Source organism: Festucalex cinctus, chromosome 2, assembly GCF_051991245.1.
Source record: "Festucalex cinctus isolate MCC-2025b chromosome 2, RoL_Fcin_1.0, whole genome shotgun sequence".
Classification (NCBI taxonomy): domain Eukaryota; kingdom Metazoa; phylum Chordata; class Actinopteri; order Syngnathiformes; family Syngnathidae; genus Festucalex; species Festucalex cinctus.
Genome location: NC_135412.1, coordinates 26,471,698 through 26,495,165, shown reverse-complemented (window position 1 = coordinate 26,495,165; position 23,468 = coordinate 26,471,698). Strand labels below are relative to the sequence as shown.

The 23,468-nt window shown below is 46.4% G+C and overlaps 34 non-coding genes across 34 annotated transcripts; all 34 read left to right on the top strand.

The window, feature by feature from the left end:
• Positions 1-517: 517 nt before the first annotated feature.
• trnal-aag (transfer RNA leucine (anticodon AAG)) lies at positions 518-599 on the top strand. The gene has a single exon. It is a non-coding gene; the product is annotated as a tRNA-Leu (tRNA).
• An 865-nt stretch (positions 600-1,464) lies between these two features.
• Positions 1,465-1,546, top strand: trnal-aag (transfer RNA leucine (anticodon AAG)). The gene has a single exon. It is a non-coding gene; the product is annotated as a tRNA-Leu (tRNA).
• An 865-nt stretch (positions 1,547-2,411) lies between these two features.
• Positions 2,412-2,493, top strand: trnal-aag (transfer RNA leucine (anticodon AAG)). The gene has a single exon. It is a non-coding gene; the product is annotated as a tRNA-Leu (tRNA).
• Positions 2,494-3,002: 509 nt separating this feature from the next.
• trnal-aag (transfer RNA leucine (anticodon AAG)) lies at positions 3,003-3,084 on the top strand. The gene has a single exon. It is a non-coding gene; the product is annotated as a tRNA-Leu (tRNA).
• Positions 3,085-3,360: 276 nt separating this feature from the next.
• trnal-aag (transfer RNA leucine (anticodon AAG)) lies at positions 3,361-3,442 on the top strand. The gene has a single exon. It is a non-coding gene; the product is annotated as a tRNA-Leu (tRNA).
• An 868-nt stretch (positions 3,443-4,310) lies between these two features.
• On the top strand, positions 4,311-4,392 carry trnal-uag (transfer RNA leucine (anticodon UAG)). Its single transcript has one exon. It is a non-coding gene; the product is annotated as a tRNA-Leu (tRNA).
• Positions 4,393-4,668: 276 nt separating this feature from the next.
• trnal-aag (transfer RNA leucine (anticodon AAG)) lies at positions 4,669-4,750 on the top strand. Its single transcript has one exon. It is a non-coding gene; the product is annotated as a tRNA-Leu (tRNA).
• A 277-nt stretch (positions 4,751-5,027) lies between these two features.
• trnal-aag (transfer RNA leucine (anticodon AAG)) lies at positions 5,028-5,109 on the top strand. Its single transcript has one exon. It is a non-coding gene; the product is annotated as a tRNA-Leu (tRNA).
• Positions 5,110-5,617: 508 nt separating this feature from the next.
• Positions 5,618-5,699, top strand: trnal-uag (transfer RNA leucine (anticodon UAG)). Its single transcript has one exon. It is a non-coding gene; the product is annotated as a tRNA-Leu (tRNA).
• Positions 5,700-6,922: 1,223 nt separating this feature from the next.
• Positions 6,923-7,004, top strand: trnal-aag (transfer RNA leucine (anticodon AAG)). Its single transcript has one exon. It is a non-coding gene; the product is annotated as a tRNA-Leu (tRNA).
• Positions 7,005-7,870: 866 nt separating this feature from the next.
• On the top strand, positions 7,871-7,952 carry trnal-aag (transfer RNA leucine (anticodon AAG)). The gene has a single exon. It is a non-coding gene; the product is annotated as a tRNA-Leu (tRNA).
• Positions 7,953-8,464: 512 nt separating this feature from the next.
• Positions 8,465-8,546, top strand: trnal-aag (transfer RNA leucine (anticodon AAG)). Its single transcript has one exon. It is a non-coding gene; the product is annotated as a tRNA-Leu (tRNA).
• Positions 8,547-9,412: 866 nt separating this feature from the next.
• On the top strand, positions 9,413-9,494 carry trnal-aag (transfer RNA leucine (anticodon AAG)). The gene has a single exon. It is a non-coding gene; the product is annotated as a tRNA-Leu (tRNA).
• Positions 9,495-10,006: 512 nt separating this feature from the next.
• trnal-aag (transfer RNA leucine (anticodon AAG)) lies at positions 10,007-10,088 on the top strand. Its single transcript has one exon. It is a non-coding gene; the product is annotated as a tRNA-Leu (tRNA).
• A 512-nt stretch (positions 10,089-10,600) lies between these two features.
• Positions 10,601-10,682, top strand: trnal-aag (transfer RNA leucine (anticodon AAG)). Its single transcript has one exon. It is a non-coding gene; the product is annotated as a tRNA-Leu (tRNA).
• A 512-nt stretch (positions 10,683-11,194) lies between these two features.
• trnal-aag (transfer RNA leucine (anticodon AAG)) lies at positions 11,195-11,276 on the top strand. The gene has a single exon. It is a non-coding gene; the product is annotated as a tRNA-Leu (tRNA).
• A 512-nt stretch (positions 11,277-11,788) lies between these two features.
• Positions 11,789-11,870, top strand: trnal-aag (transfer RNA leucine (anticodon AAG)). Its single transcript has one exon. It is a non-coding gene; the product is annotated as a tRNA-Leu (tRNA).
• Positions 11,871-12,382: 512 nt separating this feature from the next.
• On the top strand, positions 12,383-12,464 carry trnal-aag (transfer RNA leucine (anticodon AAG)). The gene has a single exon. It is a non-coding gene; the product is annotated as a tRNA-Leu (tRNA).
• Positions 12,465-13,327: 863 nt separating this feature from the next.
• trnal-aag (transfer RNA leucine (anticodon AAG)) lies at positions 13,328-13,409 on the top strand. The gene has a single exon. It is a non-coding gene; the product is annotated as a tRNA-Leu (tRNA).
• Positions 13,410-13,685: 276 nt separating this feature from the next.
• trnal-aag (transfer RNA leucine (anticodon AAG)) lies at positions 13,686-13,767 on the top strand. Its single transcript has one exon. It is a non-coding gene; the product is annotated as a tRNA-Leu (tRNA).
• Positions 13,768-14,044: 277 nt separating this feature from the next.
• trnal-aag (transfer RNA leucine (anticodon AAG)) lies at positions 14,045-14,126 on the top strand. The gene has a single exon. It is a non-coding gene; the product is annotated as a tRNA-Leu (tRNA).
• A 509-nt stretch (positions 14,127-14,635) lies between these two features.
• Positions 14,636-14,717, top strand: trnal-uag (transfer RNA leucine (anticodon UAG)). The gene has a single exon. It is a non-coding gene; the product is annotated as a tRNA-Leu (tRNA).
• Positions 14,718-14,993: 276 nt separating this feature from the next.
• Positions 14,994-15,075, top strand: trnal-aag (transfer RNA leucine (anticodon AAG)). Its single transcript has one exon. It is a non-coding gene; the product is annotated as a tRNA-Leu (tRNA).
• A 277-nt stretch (positions 15,076-15,352) lies between these two features.
• trnal-aag (transfer RNA leucine (anticodon AAG)) lies at positions 15,353-15,434 on the top strand. Its single transcript has one exon. It is a non-coding gene; the product is annotated as a tRNA-Leu (tRNA).
• A 508-nt stretch (positions 15,435-15,942) lies between these two features.
• Positions 15,943-16,024, top strand: trnal-uag (transfer RNA leucine (anticodon UAG)). The gene has a single exon. It is a non-coding gene; the product is annotated as a tRNA-Leu (tRNA).
• Positions 16,025-17,840: 1,816 nt separating this feature from the next.
• Positions 17,841-17,922, top strand: trnal-aag (transfer RNA leucine (anticodon AAG)). The gene has a single exon. It is a non-coding gene; the product is annotated as a tRNA-Leu (tRNA).
• Positions 17,923-18,788: 866 nt separating this feature from the next.
• On the top strand, positions 18,789-18,870 carry trnal-aag (transfer RNA leucine (anticodon AAG)). The gene has a single exon. It is a non-coding gene; the product is annotated as a tRNA-Leu (tRNA).
• A 512-nt stretch (positions 18,871-19,382) lies between these two features.
• trnal-aag (transfer RNA leucine (anticodon AAG)) lies at positions 19,383-19,464 on the top strand. Its single transcript has one exon. It is a non-coding gene; the product is annotated as a tRNA-Leu (tRNA).
• An 866-nt stretch (positions 19,465-20,330) lies between these two features.
• trnal-aag (transfer RNA leucine (anticodon AAG)) lies at positions 20,331-20,412 on the top strand. The gene has a single exon. It is a non-coding gene; the product is annotated as a tRNA-Leu (tRNA).
• A 512-nt stretch (positions 20,413-20,924) lies between these two features.
• Positions 20,925-21,006, top strand: trnal-aag (transfer RNA leucine (anticodon AAG)). Its single transcript has one exon. It is a non-coding gene; the product is annotated as a tRNA-Leu (tRNA).
• Positions 21,007-21,518: 512 nt separating this feature from the next.
• trnal-aag (transfer RNA leucine (anticodon AAG)) lies at positions 21,519-21,600 on the top strand. The gene has a single exon. It is a non-coding gene; the product is annotated as a tRNA-Leu (tRNA).
• Positions 21,601-22,112: 512 nt separating this feature from the next.
• trnal-aag (transfer RNA leucine (anticodon AAG)) lies at positions 22,113-22,194 on the top strand. Its single transcript has one exon. It is a non-coding gene; the product is annotated as a tRNA-Leu (tRNA).
• Positions 22,195-22,706: 512 nt separating this feature from the next.
• On the top strand, positions 22,707-22,788 carry trnal-aag (transfer RNA leucine (anticodon AAG)). Its single transcript has one exon. It is a non-coding gene; the product is annotated as a tRNA-Leu (tRNA).
• Positions 22,789-23,300: 512 nt separating this feature from the next.
• trnal-aag (transfer RNA leucine (anticodon AAG)) lies at positions 23,301-23,382 on the top strand. Its single transcript has one exon. It is a non-coding gene; the product is annotated as a tRNA-Leu (tRNA).
• Positions 23,383-23,468: the final 86 nt, after the last annotated feature.

Genomic DNA, 23,468 nt, shown 5'->3' with positions numbered 1-23,468 from the left:
TGCCAGTTCAGACTTGGATTTGTGTTTCTAACAAAGTGGAGGTTTTTGATTTTCTTTCCACCATAAATTCATCGTACTTATCAAAATACTTGGCTTGGCCACAGCCAATGAGTAGCCAACTCCAAACTTCACATGGTTAACCTTCAAAAGAAACACTAGGAAGAAGTTCAACAACATACCACACACGGGGTTGTGCTAATATGCAAACAGTTACAGATAGCAGAGGATGGTTTCGATCCATCGACCTCTGGGTTATGGGCCCAGCACGCTTCCGCTGCGCCACTCTGCTGCTCAAGGACAAGCATTTGACCTGTACTCTTGTCGCTGAAGAAGAACTAGGTCGCCTGTGACACCATGGATCCGAGCAGGCTGTATCACGTTGTGCACAAAGCGATGCATGACATCACAAACCTAGAAATTGGTGTGGAAGACTCCTGTTTGACCCCCAAGTCTGCACCTCAAACCGCAACATTTCTTAAATTGCCAACAAATGTCCCTTCCTGATAATTCTTCACAGGGTAGTGTGGCCGAGCGGTCAAAGGCGCTGGATTAAGGCTCCAGTCTCTCAGGAGGCGTGGGTTCGAATCCCACCACTGCCAGTTCCTTGTCAATGGAGTTAGTGTCCTAAAATAACCGTGGATGACTCATGAGATAATTTCCAGTCGGTGAGGCAAATAAGCATTTAGTCCAAACCAGATTACCACTGGACATTTCTGGTTCTCTTGAAGATAATTTACCTCTGATCCGAGCGGGATTCATCACCTTTTGCACAAGGCTCGGTTGGACACTTCTCAACTGGATATTTTTGTGGAAACATATCCTGACAAAACTACTTAAATACGCCAACAAATTCATACGTCTAAACAGCGGTCAGCAGGGAGTGCGGCCGAGCGGTCAAAGGCGCTGGATTAAGGCTCCAGTCTCTCAGGAGGCGTGGGTTCACATCCCACCAGTTCACATTTAGATTTGGGTTTCTCACAAAATGGAAGTTTTTGATTTTCTTTCCACCATAAATTCATCGTACTTATCAAAATACTTGGCTTGGCCACAGCCAATGAGTAGCCAACTCCGAACTTCACATGGTTAACCTTCAAAAGAAACACTTGGAAGAAGTTCAACAACATACCAGAATCGGGGTTTTGCTAATATACAAACAGTTACAGATAGCAGAGGCTGGTTTCGATCCATTGACCTCTGGGTTATGGGCCCAGCACGCTTCCGCTGCGCCACTCTGCTGCTCAAGGACAAGCATTTGACCTGTACTCTTGTCGCTGAAGAAGAACTAGGTCGCCTGTGACCCCATGGATCCGAGCAGGCTGTATCACGTTGTGCACAAAGCGATGCATGACATCACAAACCTAGAAATTGGTGTGGAAGCCTCCTGTTTGACCGCCAAGTCTGCACCTCAAACCGCAACATTTCTTAAATTGCCAACAAATGTCCCTTCCTGATATTTCTTCACAGGGTAGTGTGGCCGAGCGGTCAAAGGCGCTGGATTAAGGCTCCAGTCTCTCAGGAGGCGTGGGTTCGAATCCCACCACTGCCAGTTCCTTGTCAATGGAGTTAGTGTCCTAAAATACCCGTGGATGACTAATGAGATAATTTCCAGTTAGTGAGGTAAATACGTATTTAGTCCAAACCCGATTACCACTGGACATTTCTGGTTCTCTTGAAGATAATTTACCTCTGATCCGAGCGGGATTCATCACCTTTTGCACAATGCTCGGTTGGACACTTCTCAACTGGATATTTTTTGTGGAAACACATCCTGACAAAACTACTTAAATACGCCAACAAACTCATACGTCTAAACAGCGGTCAGCAGGTAGTGTGGCCGAGCAGTCAAAGGCGCTGGATTAAAGCTCCAGTCTCTCAGGAGGCGTGGGTTCACATCCCACCAGTTCACATTTAGATTTGGGTTTCTCACAAATTGGAAGTTTTTGATTTTCTTTCCACCATAAATTCATCGTACTTATCAAAATACTTGGCTTGGCCACAGCCAATGAGTAGCCAACTCCGAACTTCACATGGTAACCTTCAAAAGAAACACTTGGAAGGAGTTCAACAACATACCAGACTCGGGGTTTTGCTAATATACAAAGAGTTGCAGATAGCAGAGGATGGTTTCGATCCATCGACCTCTGGGTTATGGGCCCAGCACGCTTCCGCTGCGCCACTCTGCTGCTCGAGGACAAACATTTGTCCTGTACTCTTGTCGCTGAAGAAGAACTAGGTCGCCTGTGACACCATGGATCCGAGCAGGCTGTATCACGTTGTGCACAAAGCGATGCATGACATCACAAACCTAGAAATTGGTGTGGAAGACTCCTGTTTGACCGCCAAGTCTGCACCTCAGACCGCAACATTTCTTAAATTGCCAACAAATGTCCCTTCCTGATATTTCTTCACAGGGTAGTGTGGCCGAGCGGTCAAAGGCGCTGTATTAAGGCTCCAGTCTCTCAGGAGGCGTGGGTTCAAATCCCACCACTGCCAGTTCAGACTTGGATTTGTGTTTCTAACAAAGTGGAGGTTTTTGATTTTCTTTCCACCATAAATTCATCGTACTTATCAAAATACTTGGCTTGGCCACAGCCAATGAGTAGCCAACTCCAAACTTCACATGGTTAACCTTCAAAAGAAACACTTGGAAGAAGTTCAACAACATACCAGACTCGGGGTTTTGCTAATATACAAACAGTTGCAGATAGCAGAGGATGGTTTCGATCCATCGACCTCTGGGTTATGGGCCCAGCACGCTTCCGCTGCGCCACTCTGCTGCTCGAGGACAAGCATTTGACCTGTACTCTTGTCGCTGAAGAAGAACTAGGTCGCCTGTGACACCATGGATCCGAGCAGGCTGTATCTCGTGCACAAAGCGATGCATGACATCACAAACCTAGAAATTGGTGTGGAAGACTCCTGTTTGACCGCCAAGTCTGCACCTCAGACCGCAACATTTCTTAAATTGCCAACAAATGTCCCTTCCTGATATTTCTTCACAGGGTAGTGTGGCCGAGCGGTCAAAGGTGCTGGATTAAGGCTCCAGTCTCTCAGGAGGCGTGGGTTCGAATCCCACCACTGCCAGTTCCTTGTCAATGGAGTTCGTATCCTAAAATACCCGTGGATGACTCATGAGATAATTTCCAGTCAGTGAGGCGAATAAGAATTTAGTCCAAACCTGATTACCACTGGTCATTTCTGGTTCTCTTCAAGATAATTTACCTCTGATCCGAGCGGGATTCATCACCTTTTGCACAAGGCTCGGTTGGACACTTCTCAACTGGATATTTTTGTGGAAACATATCCGACAAAACTACTTAAATATTCCAACAAACCCGTACTTCTAAAAAACGGTCAGCAGGTAGTGTGGCTGAGCGGTCAAAGGTGCTGGATTAAGGCTCTAGTCTCTCAGGAGGCGTGGGTTCGAATCCCACCACTGCCAGTTCCTTGTCAATGGAGTTTGTGTCCTAAAATACCCGTGGATGACTCATGAGATAATTTCCAGTCAGTGAGGCAAATAAGCATTTAGTCCAAACCAGATTACCACTGGACATTTCTGGTTCTCTTGAAGATAATTTACCTTTGATCCGAGCGGGATTCATCACCTTTTGCACAAGGCTCGGTTGGACACTTCTCAACTGGATATTTTTGTGGAAACATATCCTGACAAAACTACTTAAATACGCCAACAAATTCATACGTCTAAACAGCAGTCAGCAGGTAGTGCGGCGGAGCGGTCAAAGGCGCTGGATTAAGGCTCCAGTCTCTCAGGAGGTGTGGGTTCAAATCCCACCACTGCCAGTTCAGACTTATATTTGTGTTTCTCACAAAGTGGAGGTTTTTGATTTTCTTTCCACCATAGATTCATCGTACTTATCAAAATACAATGCTTGGCCACAGCCAATGAGAAGCCAACTCCAAACTTCACATGGTTAACCTTCAAAAGAAACACTAGGAAGAAGTTCAACAACATACCACACACGGGGTTGTGCTAATATGCAAACAGTTGCAGATAGCAGAGGATGGTTTCGATCAATCGACCTCTGGGTTATGGGCCCAGCACGCTTCCGCTGCGCCACTCTGCTGCTCGAGGATAAGCATTTGTCCTGTACTCTTGTCGCTGAAGAAGAACTAGGTCGCCTGTGACACCATGGATCCGAGCAGGCTGTATCACGTGCACAAAGCGATGCAGGACATCACAAACCTAGAAATTGGTGTGGAAGGCTACTGTTTGACCGCCAAGTCTGCACCTCAAACCGCAACATTTCTTAAATTGCCAACAACTGTCCCTTCCTGACATTTTGTCACAGGGTAGTGTGGCCGAGTGGTCGAAGGCGCTGGATTTAGGCTCCAGTCTCTCAGGAGGCGTGGGTTCGAATCCCACCACTGCCAGTTTGATGTCAATGAAGTTTGTGTCCTAAAATACCCGTGGATGACTTATGAGATAATTTCCAGTCAGTGAGGCGAATAAGAATTTAGTCCAAACCTGATTACCACTGGTCATTTCTGGTTCTCTTCAAGATAATTTACCTCTGATCCGAGCGGGATTCATCACCTTTTGCACAAGGCTCGGTTGGACACTTCTCAACTGGACATTTTTGTGGAAACATATCCGACAAAACTACTTAAATATTCCAACAAACCCGTACTTCTAAACAACGGTCAGCAGGCAGTGTGGCTGAGCGGTCAAAGGTGCTGGATTAAGGCTCTAGTCTCTCAGGAGGCGTGGGTTTGAATCCCACTACTGCCAGTTCCTTGTCAATGGAGTTCGTGTCCCAAAATACCCGTGGATGACTCATGAGATAATTTCCAGTCAGTGAGGCAAATAAGCATTTAGTCCAAACCAGATTACCACTGGACATTTCTGGTTCTCTTGAAGATAATTTACCTCTGATCCGAGCGGGATTCATCAACTTTTGCACAAGGCTCGGTTGGACACTTCTCAACTGGATATTTTTGTGGAAACATATCCTGACAAAACTACTTAAATACGCCAACAAATTCATACGTCTAAACAGCGGTCAGCAGGTAGTGCGGCTGAGCGGTCAAAGGTGCTGGATTAAGGCTCCAGTCTCTCAGGAGGCGTGGGTTCAAATCCCACCACTGCCAGTTCAGACTTATATTTGTGTTTCTCACAAAGTGGAGGTTTTTGATTTTCTTTCCACCATAAATTCATCGTACTTATCAAAATACTTTGCTTGGCCACAGCCAATGAGAAGCCAACTCCAAACTTCACATGGTTAACCTTCAAAAGAAAACTAGGAAGAAGTTCAACAACATACCACACACGGGGTTGTGCTAATATGCAAACAGTTGCAGATAGCAGAGGATGGTTTCGATCCATCGACCTCTGGGTTATGGGCCCAGCACGCTTCCGCTGCGCCACTCTGCTGCTCGAAGATAAGCATTTGTCCTGTACTCTTGTCGCTGAAGAAGAACTAGGTCGCCTGTGACACCATGGATCCGAGCAGGCTGTATCACGTGCACAAAGCGATGCAGGACATCACAAACCTAGAAATTGGTGTGGAAGGCTACTGTTTGACCGCCAAGTCTGCACCTCAAACCGCAACATTTCTTAAATTGCCAACAACTGTCCCTTCCTGACTTTTTGTCACAGGGTAGTGTGGCCGAGTGGTCGAAGGCGCTGGATTTAGGCTCCAGTCTCTCAGGAGGCGTGGGTTCGAATCCCACCACTGCCAGTTTGATGTCAATGAAGTTAGTGTCCTAAAATACCCGTGGATGACTTATGAGATAATTTTCAGTCAGTGAGGCGAATAAGAATTTAGTCCAAACCTGATTACCACTGGTCATTTCTGGTTCTCTTCAAGATAATTTACCTCTGATCCGAGCGGGATTCATCACCTTTTGCACAAGGCTCGGTTGGACACTTCTCAACTGGATATTTTTGTGGAAACATATCCGACAAAACTACTTAAATATTCCAACAAACCCGTACTTCTAAACAACGGTCAGCAGGTAGTGTGGGTGAGAGGTCAAAGGCGCTGGATTAAGGCTCTAGTCTCTCAGGAGGCGTGGGTTCGAATCCCACCACTGCCAGTTCCTTGTCAATGGAGTTCGTGTCCTAAAATACCCGTGGATGACTCATGAGATAATTTCCAGTCAGTGAGGCAAATAAGCATTTAGTCCAAACCAGATTACCACTGGACATTTCTGGTTCTCTTGAAGATAATTTACCTTTGATCCGAGCGGGATTCATCACCTTTTGCACAAGGCTTGGTTGGACACTTCTCAACTGGATATTTTTGTGGAAACATATCCTGACAAAACTACTTAAATACGCCAACAAATTCATACGTCTAAACAGCGGTCAGCAGGTAGTGCGGCCGAGCGGTCAAAGGCGCTGGATTAAGGCTCCAGTCTCTCAGGAGGCGTGGGTTCACATCCCACCAGTTCACATTTAGATTTGGGTTTCTCACAAAATGGAAGTTTTTGATTTTCTTTCCAGCATAAATTCATCGTACTTATCAAAATACTTGGCTTGGCCACGGCCAATGAGTAGCCAACTCCGAACTTCACATGGTTAACCTTCAAAAGAAACACTTGGAAGAAGTTCAACAACATACCAGAATCAGGGTTTTGCTAATATACAAAGAGTTGCAGATAGCAGAGGATGGTTTCGATCCATCGACCTCTGGGTTATGGGCCCAGCACGCTTCCGCTGCGCCACTCTGCTGCTCGAGGACAAACATTTGTCCTGTACTCTTGTCGCTGAAGAAGAACTAGGTCGACTGTGACACCATGGATCCAAGCAGGCTGTATCACGTTGTGCACAAAGCGATGCATGACATCACAAACCTAGAAATTGGTGTGGAAGACTCCTGTTTGACCGCCAAGTCTGCACCTCAGACCGCAACATTTCTTAAATTGCCAACAAATGTCCCTTCCTGATATTTCTTCACAGGGTAGTGTGGCCGAGCGGTCAAAGGCGCGGGATTAAGGCTCCAGTCTCTCAGGAGGCGTGGGTTCGAATCCCACCACTGCCAGTTCCTTGTCAATGGAGTTAGTGTCCTAAAATACCCGTGGATGACTAATGAGATAATTTCCAGTTAGTGAGGTAAATACGTATTTAGTCCAAACCCGATTACCACTGGACATTTCTGGTTCTCTTGAAGATAATTTACCTCTGATCCGAGCGGGATTCATCACCTTTTGCACAATGCTCGGTTGGACACTTCTCAACTGGATATTTTTTGTGGAAACACATCCTGACAAAACTACTTAAATACGCCAACAAACTCATACGTCTAAACAGCGGTCAGCAGGTAGTGTGGCCGAGCAGTCAAAGGCGCTGGATTAAAGCTCCAGTCTCTCAGGAGGCGTGGGTTCACATCCCACCAGTTCACATTTAGATTTGTGTTTCTCACAAATTGGAAGTTTTTGATTTTCTTTCCACCATAAATTCATCGTACTTATCAAAATACTTGGCTTGGCCACAGCCAATGAGTAGCCAACTCCGAACTTCACATGGTTAACCTTCAAAAGAAACACTTGGAAGAAGTTCAACAACATACCAGACTCGGGGTTTTGCTAATATACAAAGAGTTGCAGATAGCAGAGGATGGTTTCGATCCATCGACCTCTGGGTTATGGGCCCAGCACGCTTCCGCTGCGCCACTCTGCTGCTCGAGGACAAACATTTGTCCTGTACTCTTGTCGCTGAAGAAGAACTAGGTCGCCTGTGACACCATGGATCCGAGCAGGCTGTATCACGTTGTGCACAAAGCGATGCATGACATCACAAACCTAGAAATTGGTGTGGAAGACTCCTGTTTGACCGCCAAGTCTGCACCTCAGACCGCAACATTTCTTAAATTGCCAACAAATGTCCCTTCCTGATATTTCTTCACAGGGTAGTGTGGCCGAGCGGTCAAAGGCGCTGTATTAAGGCTCCAGTCTCTCAGGAGGCGTGGGTTCAAATCCCACCACTGCCAGTTCAGACTTGGATTTGTGTTTCTAACAAAGTGGAGGTTTTTGATTTTCTTTCCACCATAAATTCATCGTACTTATCAAAATACTTGGCTTGGCCACAGCCAATGAGTAGCCAACTCCAAACTTCACATGGTTAACCTTCAAAAGAAACACTTGGAAGAAGTTCAACAACATACCAGACTCGGGGTTTTGCTAATATACAAACAGTTGCAGATAGCAGAGGATGGTTTCGAGCCATCGACTTCTGGGTTATGGGCCCAGCACGCTTCCGCTGCGCCACTCTGCTGCTCGAGGATAAGCGTTTGTCCTGTACTCTTGTTGCTGAAGAAGAACTAGGTCGCCTGTGACACCATGGATCCGAGCAGGCTGTATCTCGTTGTGCACAAAGCGATGCATGACATCACAAACCTAGAAATTGGTGTGGAAGACTCCTTTTTGACCGCCAAGTCTGCACCTCAGACCGCAACATTTCTTAAATTGCCAACAAATGTCCCTTCCTGATATTTCTGCACAGGGTAGTGTGGCCGAGCGGTCAAAGGCGCTGGATTAAGGCTCCAGTCTCTCAGGAGGCGTGGGTTCGAATCCCACCACTGCCAGTTCCTTGTCAATGGAGTTAGTGTCCTAAAATACCCGTGGATGACTAATGAGATAATTTCTAGTTAGTGAGGTAAATACGTATTTAGTCCAAACCCGATTACCACTGGACATTTCTGGTTCTCTTGAAGATAATTTACCTCTGATCCGAGCGGGATTCATCACCTTTTGCACAATGCTCGGTTGGACACTTCTCAACTGGATATTTTTTGTGGAAACACATCCTGACAAAACTACTTAAATACGCCAACAAACTCATACGTCTAAACAGCGGTCAGCAGGTAGTGTGGCCGAGCAGTCAAAGGCGCTGGATTAAAGCTCCAGTCTCTCAGGAGGCGTGGGTTCACATCCCACCAGTTCACATTTAGATTTGGGTTTCTCACAAATTGGAAGTTTTTGATTTTCTTTCCACCATAAATTCATCGTACTTATCAAAATACTTGGCTTGGCCACAGCCAATGAGTAGCCAACTCCGAACTTCACATGGTTAACCTTCAAAAGAAACACTTGGAAGAAGTTCAACAACATACCAGACTCGGGGTTTTGCTAATATACAAAGAGTTGCAGATAGCAGAGGATGGTTTCGATCCATCGACCTCTGGGTTATGGGCCCAGCACGCTTCCGCTGCGCCACTCTGCTGCTCGAGGACAAACATTTGTCCTGTACTCTTGTCGCTGAAGAAGAACTAGGTCGCCTGTGACACCATGGATCCGAGCAGGCTGTATCACGTTGTGCACAAAGCGATGCATGACATCACAAACCTAGAAATTGGTGTGGAAGACTCCTGTTTGACCGCCAAGTCTGCACCTCAGACCGCAACATTTCTTAAATTGCCAACAAATGTCCCTTCCTGATATTTCTTCACAGGGTAGTGTGGCCGAGCGGTCAAAGGCGCTGTATTAAGGCTCCAGTCTCTCAGGAGGCGTGGGTTCAAATCCCACCACTGCCAGTTCAGACTTGGATTTGTGTTTCTAACAAAGTGGAGGTTTTTGATTTTCTTTCCACCATAAATTCATCGTACTTATCAAAATGCTTGGCTTGGCCACAGCCAATGAGTAGCCAACTCCAAACTTCACATGGTTAACCTTCAAAAGAAACACTTGGAAGAAGTTCAACAACATACCAGACTCGGGGTTTTGCTAATATACAAACAGTTTCAGATAGCAGAGGATGGTTTCGATCCATCGACTTCTGGGTTATGGGCCCAGCACGCTTCCGCTGCGCCACTCTGCTGCTCGAGGATAAGCGTTTGTCCTGTACTCTTGTTGCTGAAGAAGAACTAGGTCGCCTGTGACACCATGGATCCGAGCAGGCTGTATCTCGTTGTGCACAAAGCGATGCATGACATCACAAACCTAGAAATTGGTGTGGAAGACTCCTTTTTGACCGCCAAGTCTGCACCTCAGACCGCAACATTTCTTAAATTGCCAACAAATGTCCCTTCCTGATATTTCTGCACAGGGTAGTGTGGCCGAGCGGTCAAAGGCGCTGGTTTAAGGCTCCAGTCTCTCAGGAGGCGTGGGTTCAAATCCCACCACTGCCAGTTCAGACTTAGATTTGTGTTTCTCACAAAGTGGAGTTTTTTGATTTTCTTTCCACCATAAATTCATCGTACTTATCAAAATACTTGGCTTGGCCACAGCCAATGAGTAGCCAACTCCAAACTTCACATGGTTAACCTTCAAAAGAAACACTTGGAAGAAGTTCAACAACATACCAGACTCGGGGTTTTGCTAATATACAAACAGTTGCAGATAGCAGAGGATGGTTTCGATCCATCGACCTCTGGGTTATGGGCCCAGCCCGCTTCCGCTGCGCCACTCTGCTGCTCGAGGACAAGCATTTGACCTGTACTCTTGTCGCTGAAGAAGAACTAGGTCGCCTGTGACACCATGGATCCGAGCAGGCTGTATCTCGTTGTGCACAAAGCGATGCATGACATCACAAACCTAGAAATTGGTGTGGAAGACTCCTGTTTGACCGCCAAGTCTGCACCTCAGACCGCAACAATTCTTAAATTGCCAACAAATGTCCCTTCCTGATATTTCTTCACAGGGTAGTGTGGCCGAGCGGTCAAAGGCGCTGTATTAAGGCTCCAGTCTCTCAGGAGGCGTGGGTTCAAATCCCACCACTGCCAGTTCAGACTTGGATTTGTGTTTCTAACAAAGTGGAGGTTTTTGATTTTCTTTCCACCATAAATTCATCGTACTTATCAAAATACTTGGCTTGGCCACAGCCAATGAGTAGCCAACTCCAAACTTCACATGGTTAACCTTCAAAAGAAACACTTGGAAGAAGTTCAACAACATACCAGACTCGGGGTTTTGCTAATATACAAACAGTTGCAGATAGCAGAGGATGGTTTCGATCCATCGACTTCTGGGTTATGGGCCCAGCACGCTTCCGCTGCGCCACTCTGCTGCTCGAGGATAAGCGTTTGTCCTGTACTCTTGTTGCTGAAGAAGAACTAGGTCGCCTGTGACACCATGGATCCGAGCAGGCTGTATCTCGTTGTGCACAAAGCGATGCATGACATCACAAACCTAGAAATTGGTGTGGAAGACTCCTTTTTGACCGCCAAGTCTGCACCTCAGACCGCAACATTTCTTAAATTGCCAACAAATGTCCCTTCCTGATATTTCTGCACAGGGTAGTGTGGCTGAGCGGTCAAAGGCGCTGGATTAAGGCTCCAGTCTCTCAGGAGGCGTGGGTTCAAATCCCACCACTGCCAGTTCAGACTTAGATTTGTGTTTCTCACAAAGTGGAGTTTTTTGATTTTCTTTCCACCATAAATTCATCGTACTTATCAAAATACTTGGCTTGGCCACAGCCAATGAGTAGCCAACTCCAAACTTCACATGGTTAACCTTCAAAAGAAACACTTGGAAGAAGTTCAACAACATACCAGACTCGGGGTTTTGCTAATATACAAACAGTTGCAGATAGCAGAGGATGGTTTCGATCCATCGACCTCTGGGTTATGGGCCCAGCCCGCTTCCGCTGCGCCACTCTGCTGCTCGAGGACAAGCATTTGACCTGTACTCTTGTCGCTGAAGAAGAACTAGGTCGCCTGTGACACCATGGATCCGAGCAGGCTGTATCTCGTTGTGCACAAAGCGATGCATGACATCACAAACCTAGAAATTGGTGTGGAAGACTCCTGTTTGACCGCCAAGTCTGCACCTCAGACCGCAACAATTCTTAAATTGCCAACAAATGTCCCTTCCTGATATTTCTTCACAGGGTAGTGTGGCCGAGCGGTCAAAGGCGCTGTATTAAGGCTCCAGTCTCTCAGGAGGCGTGGGTTCAAATCCCACCACTGCCAGTTCAGACTTGGATTTGTGTTTCTAACAAAGTGGAGTTTTTTGATTTTCTTTCCACCATAAATTCATCGTACTTATCAAAATACTTGGCTTGGCCACAGCCAATGAGTAGCCAACTCCAAACTTCACATGGTTAACCTTCAAAAGAAACACATGGAAGAAGTTCAACAACATACCAGACTCGGGGTTTTGCTACTATACAAACAGTTGCAGATAGCAGAGGATGGTTTCGATCCATCGACCTCTGGGTTATGGGCCCAGCACGCTTCCGCTGCGCCACTCTGCTGCTCGAGGACAAGCATTTGACCTGTACTCTTGTCGCTGAAGAAGAACTAGGTCGCCTGTGACACCATGGATCCGAGCAGGCTTTATCACGTTGTGCACAAAGCGATGCATGACATCACAAACCTAGAAATTGGTGTGGAAGACTCCTGTTTGACCGCCAAGTCTGCACCTCAAACCGCAACATTTCTTAAATTGCCAACAAATGTCCCTTCCTGATATTTCTTCACAGGGTAGTGTGGCCGAGCGGTCAAAGGCGCTGGATTAAGGCTCCAGTCTCTCAGGAGGCGTGGGTTCGAATCCCACCACTGCCAGTTCCTTGTCAATGGAGTTAGTGTCCTAAAATACCCGTGGATGACTTATGAGATAATTTCCAGTTAGTGAGGTAAATACGTATTTAGTCCAAACCAGATTACCACTGGACATTTCTGGTTCTCTTGAAGATAATTTACCTCTGATCCGAGCGGGCTTCATCACCTTTTGGACAAGGCTCGGTTGGACACTTCTCAACTGGATATTTTTTGTGGAAACATATCCTGACAAAACTACTTAAATATGCCAACAAACTCATACGTCTAAACAGCGGTCAGCAGGTAGTGTGGCCGAGCAGTCAAAGGCGCTGGATTAAAGCTCCAGTCTCTCAGGAGGCGTGGGTTCACATCCCACCAGTTCACATTTAGATTTGGGTTTCTCACAAATTGGAAGTTTTTGATTTTCTTTCCACCATAAATTCATCGTACTTATCAAAATACTTGGCTTGGCCACAGCCAATGAGTAGCCAACTCCAAACTTCACATGGTTAACCTTCAAAAGAAACACTTGGAAGAAGTTCAACAACATACCAGACTCGGGGTTTTGCTAATATACAAACAGTTGCAGATAGCAGAGGATGGTTTCGATCCATCGACCTCTGGGTTATGGGCCCAGCACGCTTCCGCTGCGCCACTCTGCTGCTCGAGGACAAGCATTTGACCTGTACTCTTGTCGCTGAAGAAGAACTAGGTCGCCTGTGACACCATGGATCCGAGCAGGCTGTATCTCGTGCACAAAGCGATGCATGACATCACAAACCTAGAAATTGGTGTGGAAGACTCCTGTTTGACCGCCAAGTCTGCACCTCAGACCGCAACATTTCTTAAATTGCCAACAAATGTCCCTTCCTGATATTTCTTCACAGGGTAGTGTGGCCGAGCGGTCAAAGGTGCTGGATTAAGGCTCCAGTCTCTCAGGAGGCGTGGGTTCGAATCCCACCACTGCCAGTTCCTTGTCAATGGAGTTCGTATCCTAAAATACCCGTGGATGACTCATGAGATAATTTCCAGTCAGTGAGGCGAATAAGAATTTAGTCCAAACCTGATTACCACTGGTCATTTCTGGTTCTCTTCAAGATAATTTACCTCTGATCCGAGCGGGATTCATCACCTTTTGCACAAGGCTCGGTTGGACACTTCTCAACTGGATATTTTTGTGGAAACATATCCGACAAAACTACTTAAATATTCCAACAAACCCGTACTTCTAAAAAACGGTCAGCAGGTAGTGTGGCTGAGCGGTCAAAGGTGCTGGATTAAGGCTCTAGTCTCTCAGGAGGCGTGGGTTCGAATCCCACCACTGCCAGTTCCTTGTCAATGGAGTTTGTGTCCTAAAATACCCGTGGATGACTCATGAGATAATTTCCAGTCAGTGAGGCAAATAAGCATTTAGTCCAAACCAGATTACCACTGGACATTTCTGGTTCTCTTGAAGATAATTTACCTTTGATCCGAGCGGGATTCATCACCTTTTGCACAAGGCTCGGTTGGACACTTCTCAACTGGATATTTTTGTGGAAACATATCCTGACAAAACTACTTAAATACGCCAACAAATTCATACGTCTAAACAGCAGTCAGCAGGTAGTGTGGCGGAGCGGTCAAAGGCGCTGGATTAAGGCTCCAGTCTCTCAGGAGGTGTGGGTTCAAATCCCACCACTGCCAGTTCAGACTTATATTTGTGTTTCTCACAAAGTGGAGGTTTTTGATTTTCTTTCCACCATAGATTCATCGTACTTATCAAAATACAATGCTTGGCCACAGCCAATGAGAAGCCAACTCCAAACTTCACATGGTTAACCTTCAAAAGAAACACTAGGAAGAAGTTCAACAACATACCACACACGGGGTTGTGCTAATATGCAAACAGTTGCAGATAGCAGAGGATGGTTTCGATCCATCGACCTCTGGGTTATGGGCCCAGCACGCTTCCGCTGCGCCACTCTGCTGCTCGAGGATAAGCATTTGTCCTGTACTCTTGTCGCTGAAGAAGAACTAGGTCGCCTGTGACACCATGGATCCGAGCAGGCTGTATCACGTGCACAAAGCGATGCAGGACATCACAAACCTAGAAATTGGTGTGGAAGGCTACTGTTTGACCGCCAAGTCTGCACCTCAAACCGCAACATTTCTTAAATTGCCAACAACTGTCCCTTCCTGACATTTTGTCACAGGGTAGTGTGGCCGAGTGGTCGAAGGCGCTGGATTTAGGCTCCAGTCTCTCAGGAGGCGTGGGTTCGAATCCCACCACTGCCAGTTTGATGTCAATGAAGTTTGTGTCCTAAAATACCCGTGGATGACTTATGAGATAATTTCCAGTCAGTGAGGCGAATAAGAATTTAGTCCAAACCTGATTACCACTGGTCATTTCTGGTTCTCTTCAAGATAATTTACCTCTGATCCGAGCGGGATTCATCACCTTTTGCACAAGGCTCGGTTGGACACTTCTCAACTGGACATTTTTGTGGAAACATATCCGACAAAACTACTTAAATATTCCAACAAACCCGTACTTCTAAACAACGGTCAGCAGGCAGTGTGGCTGAGCGGTCAAAGGTGCTGGATTAAGGCTCTAGTCTCTCAGGAGGCGTGGGTTTGAATCCCACTACTGCCAGTTCCTTGTCAATGGAGTTCGTGTCCCAAAATACCCGTGGATGACTCATGAGATAATTTCCAGTCAGTGAGGCAAATAAGCATTTAGTCCAAACCAGATTACCACTGGACATTTCTGGTTCTCTTGAAGATAATTTACCTCTGATCCGAGCGGGATTCATCAACTTTTGCACAAGGCTCGGTTGGACACTTCTCAACTGGATATTTTTGTGGAAACATATCCTGACAAAACTACTTAAATACGCCAACAAATTCATACGTCTAAACAGCGGTCAGCAGGTAGTGCGGCTGAGCGGTCAAAGGTGCTGGATTAAGGCTCCAGTCTCTCAGGAGGCGTGGGTTCAAATCCCACCACTGCCAGTTCAGACTTATATTTGTGTTTCTCACAAAGTGGAGGTTTTTGATTTTCTTTCCACCATAAATTCATCGTACTTATCAAAATACTTTGCTTGGCCACAGCCAATGAGAAGCCAACTCCAAACTTCACATGGTTAACCTTCAAAAGAAAACTAGGAAGAAGTTCAACAACATACCACACACGGGGTTGTGCTAATATGCAAACAGTTGCAGATAGCAGAGGATGGTTTCGATCCATCGACCTCTGGGTTATGGGCCCAGCACGCTTCCGCTGCGCCACTCTGCTGCTCGAAGATAAGCATTTGTCCTGTACTCTTGTCGCTGAAGAAGAACTAGGTCGCCTGTGACACCATGGATCCGAGCAGGCTGTATCACGTGCACAAAGCGATGCAGGACATCACAAACCTAGAAATTGGTGTGGAAGGCTACTGTTTGACCGCCAAGTCTGCACCTCAAACCGCAACATTTCTTAAATTGCCAACAACTGTCCCTTCCTGACTTTTTGTCACAGGGTAGTGTGGCCGAGTGGTCGAAGGCGCTGGATTTAGGCTCCAGTCTCTCAGGAGGCGTGGGTTCGAATCCCACCACTGCCAGTTTGATGTCAATGAAGTTAGTGTCCTAAAATACCCGTGGATGACTTATGAGATAATTTTCAGTCAGTGAGGCGAATAAGAATTTAGTCCAAACCTGATTACCACTGGTCATTTCTGGTTCTCTTCAAGATAATTTACCTCTGATCCGAGCGGGATTCATCACCTTTTGCACAAGGCTCGGTTGGACACTTCTCAACTGGATATTTTTGTGGAAACATATCCGACAAAACTACTTAAATATTCCAACAAACCCGTACTTCTAAACAACGGTCAGCAGGTAGTGTGGGTGAGAGGTCAAAGGCGCTGGATTAAGGCTCTAGTCTCTCAGGAGGCGTGGGTTCGAATCCCACCACTGCCAGTTCCTTGTCAATGGAGTTCGTGTCCTAAAATACCCGTGGATGACTCATGAGATAATTTCCAGTCAGTGAGGCAAATAAGCATTTAGTCCAAACCAGATTACCACTGGACATTTCTGGTTCTCTTGAAGATAATTTACCTTTGATCCGAGCGGGATTCATCACCTTTTGCACAAGGCTTGGTTGGACACTTCTCAACTGGATATTTTTGTGGAAACATATCCTGACAAAACTACTTAAATACGCCAACAAATTCATACGTCTAAACAGCGGTCAGCAGGTAGTGCGGCCGAGCGGTCAAAGGCGCTGGATTAAGGCTCCAGTCTCTCAGGAGGCGTGGGTTCACATCCCACCAGTTCACATTTAGATTTGGGTTTCTCACAAAATGGAAGTTTTTGATTTTCTTTCCAGCATAAATTCATCGGACTTATCAAAATACTTGGCTTGGCCACGGCCAATGAGTAGCCAACTCCGAACTTCACATGGTTAACCTTCAAAAGAAACACTTGGAAGAAGTTCAACAACATACCAGAATCAGGGTTTTGCTAATATACAAAGAGTTGCAGATAGCAGAGGATGGTTTCGATCCATCGACCTCTGGGTTATGGGCCCAGCACGCTTCCGCTGCGCCACTCTGCTGCTCGAGGACAAACATTTGTCCTGTACTCTTGTCGCTGAAGAAGAACTAGGTCGACTGTGACACCATGGATCCAAGCAGGCTGTATCACGTTGTGCACAAAGCGATGCATGACATCACAAACCTAGAAATTGGTGTGGAAGACTCCTGTTTGACCGCCAAGTCTGCACCTCAGACCGCAACATTTCTTAAATTGCCAACAAATGTCCCTTCCTGATATTTCTTCACAGGGTAGTGTGGCCGAGCGGTCAAAGGCGCGGGATTAAGGCTCCAGTCTCTCAGGAGGCGTGGCTTCAAATCCCACCACTGCCAGTTCAGACTTGGATTTGTGTTTCTAACAAAGTGGAGGTTTTTGATTTTCTTTCCACCATAAATTCATCGTACTTATCAAAATACTTGGCTTGGCCACAGCCAATGAGTAGCCAACTCCAAACTTCACATGGTTAACCTTCAAAAGAAACACTAGGAAGAAGTTCAACAACATACCAGAATGGGGTTTTGCTAATATACAAACAGTTACAGATAGCAGAGGCTGGTTTCGATCCATTGACCTCTGGGTTATGGGCCCAGCACGCTTCCGCTGCGCCACTCTGCTGCTCAAGGACAAGCATTTGACCTGTACTCTTGTCGCTGAAGAAGAACTAGGTCGCCTGTGACCCCATGGATCCGAGCAGGCTGTATCACGTTGTGCACAAAGCGATGCATGACATCACAAACCTAGAAATTGGTGTGGAAGCCTCCTGTTTGACCGCCAAGTCTGCACCTCAAACCGCAACATTTCTTAAATTGCCAACAAATGTCCCTTCCTGATATTTCTTCACAGGGTAGTGTGGCCGAGCGGTCAAAGGCGCTGGATTAAGGCTCCAGTCTCTCAGGAGGCGTGGGTTCGAATCCCACCACTGCCAGTTCCTTGTCAATGGAGTTAGTGTCCTAAAATACCCGTGGATGACTAATGAGATAATTTCCAGTTAGTGAGGTAAATACGTATTTAGTCCAAACCCGATTACCACTGGACATTTCTGGTTCTCTTGAAGATAATTTACCTCTGATCCGAGCGGGATTCATCACCTTTTGCACAATGCTCGGTTGGACACTTCTCAACTGGATATTTTTTGTGGAAACACATCCTGACAAAACTACTTAAATACGCCAACAAACTCATACGTCTAAACAGCGGTCAGCAGGTAGTGTGGCCGAGCAGTCAAAGGCGCTGGATTAAAGCTCCAGTCTCTCAGGAGGCGTGGGTTCACATCCCACCAGTTCACATTTAGATTTGTGTTTCTCACAAATTGGAAGTTTTTGATTTTCTTTCCACCATAAATTCATCGTACTTATCAAAATACTTGGCTTGGCCACAGCCAATGAGTAGCCAACTCCGAACTTCACATGGTTAACCTTCAAAAGAAACACTTGGAAGAAGTTCAACAACATACCAGACTCGGGGTTTTGCTAATATACAAAGAGTTGCAGATAGCAGAGGATGGTTTCGATCCATCGACCTCTGGGTTATGGGCCCAGCACGCTTCCGCTGCGCCACTCTGCTGCTCGAGGACAAACATTTGTCCTGTACTCTTGTCGCTGAAGAAGAACTAGGTCGCCTGTGACACCATGGATCCGAGCAGGCTGTATCACGTTGTGCACAAAGCGATGCATGACATCACAAACCTAGAAATTGGTGTGGAAGACTCCTGTTTGACCGCCAAGTCTGCACCTCAGACCGCAACATTTCTTAAATTGCCAACAAATGTCCCTTCCTGATATTTCTTCACAGGGTAGTGTGGCCGAGCGGTCAAAGGCGCTGTATTAAGGCTCCAGTCTCTCAGGAGGCGTGGGTTCAAATCCCACCACTGCCAGTTCAGACTTGGATTTGTGTTTCTAACAAAGTGGAGGTTTTTGATTTTCTTTCCACCATAAATTCATCGTACTTATCAAAATACTTGGCTTGGCCACAGCCAATGAGTAGCCAACTCCAAACTTCACATGGTTAACCTTCAAAAGAAACACTTGGAAGAAGTTCAACAACATACCAGACTCGGGGTTTTGCTAATATACAAACAGTTGCAGATAGCAGAGGATGGTTTCGAGCCATCGACTTCTGGGTTATGGGCCCAGCACGCTTCCGCTGCGCCACTCTGCTGCTCGAGGATAAGCGTTTGTCCTGTACTCTTGTTGCTGAAGAAGAACTAGGTCGCCTGTGACACCATGGATCCGAGCAGGCTGTATCTCGTTGTGCACAAAGCGATGCATGACATCACAAACCTAGAAATTGGTGTGGAAGACTCCTTTTTGACCGCCAAGTCTGCACCTCAGACCGCAACATTTCTTAAATTGCCAACAAATGTCCCTTCCTGATATTTCTGCACAGGGTAGTGTGGCCGAGCGGTCAAAGGCGCTGGATTAAGGCTCCAGTCTCTCAGGAGGCGTGGGTTCGAATCCCACCACTGCCAGTTCCTTGTCAATGGAGTTAGTGTCCTAAAATACCCGTGGATGACTAATGAGATAATTTCTAGTTAGTGAGGTAAATACGTATTTAGTCCAAACCCGATTACCACTGGACATTTCTGGTTCTCTTGAAGATAATTTACCTCTGATCCGAGCGGGATTCATCACCTTTTGCACAATGCTCGGTTGGACACTTCTCAACTGGATATTTTTTGTGGAAACACATCCTGACAAAACTACTTAAATACGCCAACAAACTCATACGTCTAAACAGCGGTCAGCAGGTAGTGTGGCCGAGCAGTCAAAGGAGCTGGATTAAAGCTCCAGTCTCTCAGGAGGCGTGGGTTCACATCCCACCAGTTCACATTTAGATTTGGGTTTCTCACAAATTGGAAGTTTTTGATTTTCTTTCCACCATAAATTCATCGTACTTATCAAAATACTTGGCTTGGCCACAGCCAATGAGTAGCCAACTCCGAACTTCACATGGTTAACCTTCAAAAGAAACACTTGGAAGAAGTTCAACAACATACCAGACTCGGGGTTTTGCTAATATACAAAGAGTTGCAGATAGCAGAGGATGGTTTCGATCCATCGACCTCTGGGTTATGGGCCCAGCACGCTTCCGCTGCGCCACTCTGCTGCTCGAGGACAAACATTTGTCCTGTACTCTTGTCGCTGAAGAAGAACTAGGTCGCCTGTGACACCATGGATCCGAGCAGGCTGTATCACGTTGTGCACAAAGCGATGCATGACATCACAAACCTAGAAATTGGTGTGGAAGACTCCTGTTTGACCGCCAAGTCTGCACCTCAGACCGCAACATTTCTTAAATTGCCAACAAATGTCCCTTCCTGATATTTCTTCACAGGGTAGTGTGGCCGAGCGGTCAAAGGCGCTGTATTAAGGCTCCAGTCTCTCAGGAGGTGTGGGTTCAAATCCCACCACTGCCAGTTCAGACTTGGATTTGTGTTTCTAACAAAGTGGAGGTTTTTGATTTTCTTTCCACCATAAATTCATCGTACTTATCAAAATACTTGGCTTGGCCACAGCCAATGAGTAGCCAACTCCAAACTTCACATGGTTAACCTTCAAAAGAAACACTTGGAAGAAGTTCAACAACATACCAGACTCGGGGTTTTGCTAATATACAAACAGTTTCAGATAGCAGAGGATGGTTTCGATCCATCGACTTCTGGGTTATGGGCCCAGCACGCTTCCGCTGCGCCACTCTGCTGCTCGAGGATAAGCGTTTGTCCTGTACTCTTGTTGCTGAAGAAGAACTAGGTCGCCTGTGACACCATGGATCCGAGCAGGCTGTATCTCGTTGTGCACAAAGCGATGCATGACATCACAAACCTAGAAATTGGTGTGGAAGACTCCTTTTTGACCGCCAAGTCTGCACCTCAGACCGCAACATTTCTTAAATTGCCAACAAATGTCCCTTCCTGATATTTCTGCACAGGGTAGTGTGGCCGAGCGGTCAAAGGCGCTGGTTTAAGGCTCCAGTCTCTCAGGAGGCGTGGGTTCAAATCCCACCACTGCCAGTTCAGACTTAGATTTGTGTTTCTCACAAAGTGGAGTTTTTTGATTTTCTTTCCACCATAAATTCATCGTACTTATCAAAATACTTGGCTTGGCCACAGCCAATGAGTAGCCAACTCCAAACTTCACATGGTTAACCTTCAAAAGAAACACTTGGAAGAAGTTCAACAACATACCAGACTCGGGGTTTTGCTAATATACAAACAGTTGCAGATAGCAGAGGATGGTTTCGATCCATCGACCTCTGGGTTATGGGCCCAGCCCGCTTCCGCTGCGCCACTCTGCTGCTCGAGGACAAGCATTTGACCTGTACGCTTGTCGCTGAAGAAGAACTAGGTCGCCTGTGACACCATGGATCCGAGCAGGCTGTATCTCGTTGTGCACAAAGCGATGCATGACATCACAAACCTAGAAATTGGTGTGGAAGACTCCTGTTTGACCGCCAAGTCTGCACCTCAGACCGCAACAATTCTTAAATTGCCAACAAATGTCCCTTCCTGATATTTCTTCACAGGGTAGTGTGGCCGAGCGGTCAAAGGCGCTGTATTAAGGCTCCAGTCTCTCAGGAGGCGTGGGTTCAAATCCCACCACTGCCAGTTCAGACTTGGATTTGTGTTTCTAACAAAGTGGAGGTTTTTGATTTTCTTTCCACCATAAATTCATCGTACTTATCAAAATACTTGGCTTGGCCACAGCCAATGAGTAGCCAACTCCAAACTTCACATGGTTAACCTTCAAAAGAAACACTTGGAAGAAGTTCAACAACATACCAGACTCGGGGTTTTGCTAATATACAAACAGTTGCAGATAGCAGAGGATGGTTTCGATCCATCGACTTCTGGGTTATGGGCCCAGCACGCTTCCGCTGCGCCACTCTGCTGCTCGAGGATAAGCGTTTGTCCTGTACTCTTGTTGCTGAAGAAGAACTAGGTCGCCTGTGACACCATGGATCCGAGCAGGCTGTATCTCGTTGTGCACAAAGCGATGCATGACATCACAAACCTAGAAATTGGTGTGGAAGACTCCTTTTTGACCGCCAAGTCTGCACCTCAGACCGCAACATTTCTTAAATTGCCAACAAATGTCCCTTCCTGATATTTCTGCACAGGGTAGTGTGGCTGAGCGGTCAAAGGCGCTGGATTAAGGCTCCAGTCTCTCAGGAGGCGTGGGTTCAAATCCCACCACTGCCAGTTCAGACTTAGATTTGTGTTTCTCACAAAGTGGAGTTTTTTGATTTTCTTTCCACCATAAATTCATCGTACTTATCAAAATACTTGGCTTGGCCACAGCCAATGAGTAGCCAACTCCAAACTTCACATGGTTAACCTTCAAAAGAAACACTTGGAAGAAGTTCAACAACATACCAGACTCGGGGTTTTGCTAATATACAAACAGTTGCAGATAGCAGAGGATGGTTTCGATCCATCGACCTCTGGGTTATGGGCCCAGCCCGCTTCCGCTGCGCCACTCTGCTGCTCGAGGACAAGCATTTGACCTGTACTCTTGTCGCTGAAGAAGAACTAGGTCGCCTGTGACACCATGGATCCGAGCAGGCTGTATCTCGTTGTGCACAAAGCGATGCATGACATCACAAACCTAGAAATTGGTGTGGAAGACTCCTGTTTGACCGCCAAGTCTGCACCTCAGACCGCAACAATTCTTAAATTGCCAACAAATGTCCCTTCCTGATATTTCTTCACAGGGTAGTGTGGCCGAGCGGTCAAAGGCGCTGTATTAAGGCTCCAGTCTCTCAGGAGGCGTGGGTTCAAATCCCACCACTGCCAGTTCAGACTTGGATTTGTGTTTCTAACAAAGTGGAGTTTTTTGATTTTCTTTCCACCATAAATTCATCGTACTTATCAAAATACTTGGCTTGGCCACAGCCAATGAGTAGCCAACTCCAAACTTCACATGGTTAACCTTCAAAAGAAACACATGGAAGAAGTTCAACAACATACCAGACTCGGGGTTTTGCTACTATACAAACAGTTGCAGATAGCAGAGGATGGTTTCGATCCATCGACCTCTGGGTTATGGGCCCAGCACGCTTCCGCTGCGCCACTCTGCTGCTCGAGGACAAGCATTTGACCTGTACTCTTGTCGCTGAAGAAGAACTAGGTCGCCTGTGACACCATGGATCCGAGCAGGCTTTATCACGTTGTGCACAAAGCGATGCATGACATCACAAACCTAGAAATTGGTGTGGAAGACTCCTGTTTGACCGCCAAGTCTGCACCTCAAACCGCAACATTTCTTAAATTGCCAACAAATGTCCCTTCCTGATATTTCTTCACAGGGTAGTGTGGCCGAGCGGTCAAAGGCGCTGGATTAAGGCTCCAGTCTCTCAGGAGGCGTGGGTTCGAATCCCACCACTGCCAGTTCCTTGTCAATGGAGTTAGTGTCCTAAAATACCCGTGGATGACTTATGAGATAATTTCCAGTTAGTGAGGTAAATACGTATTTA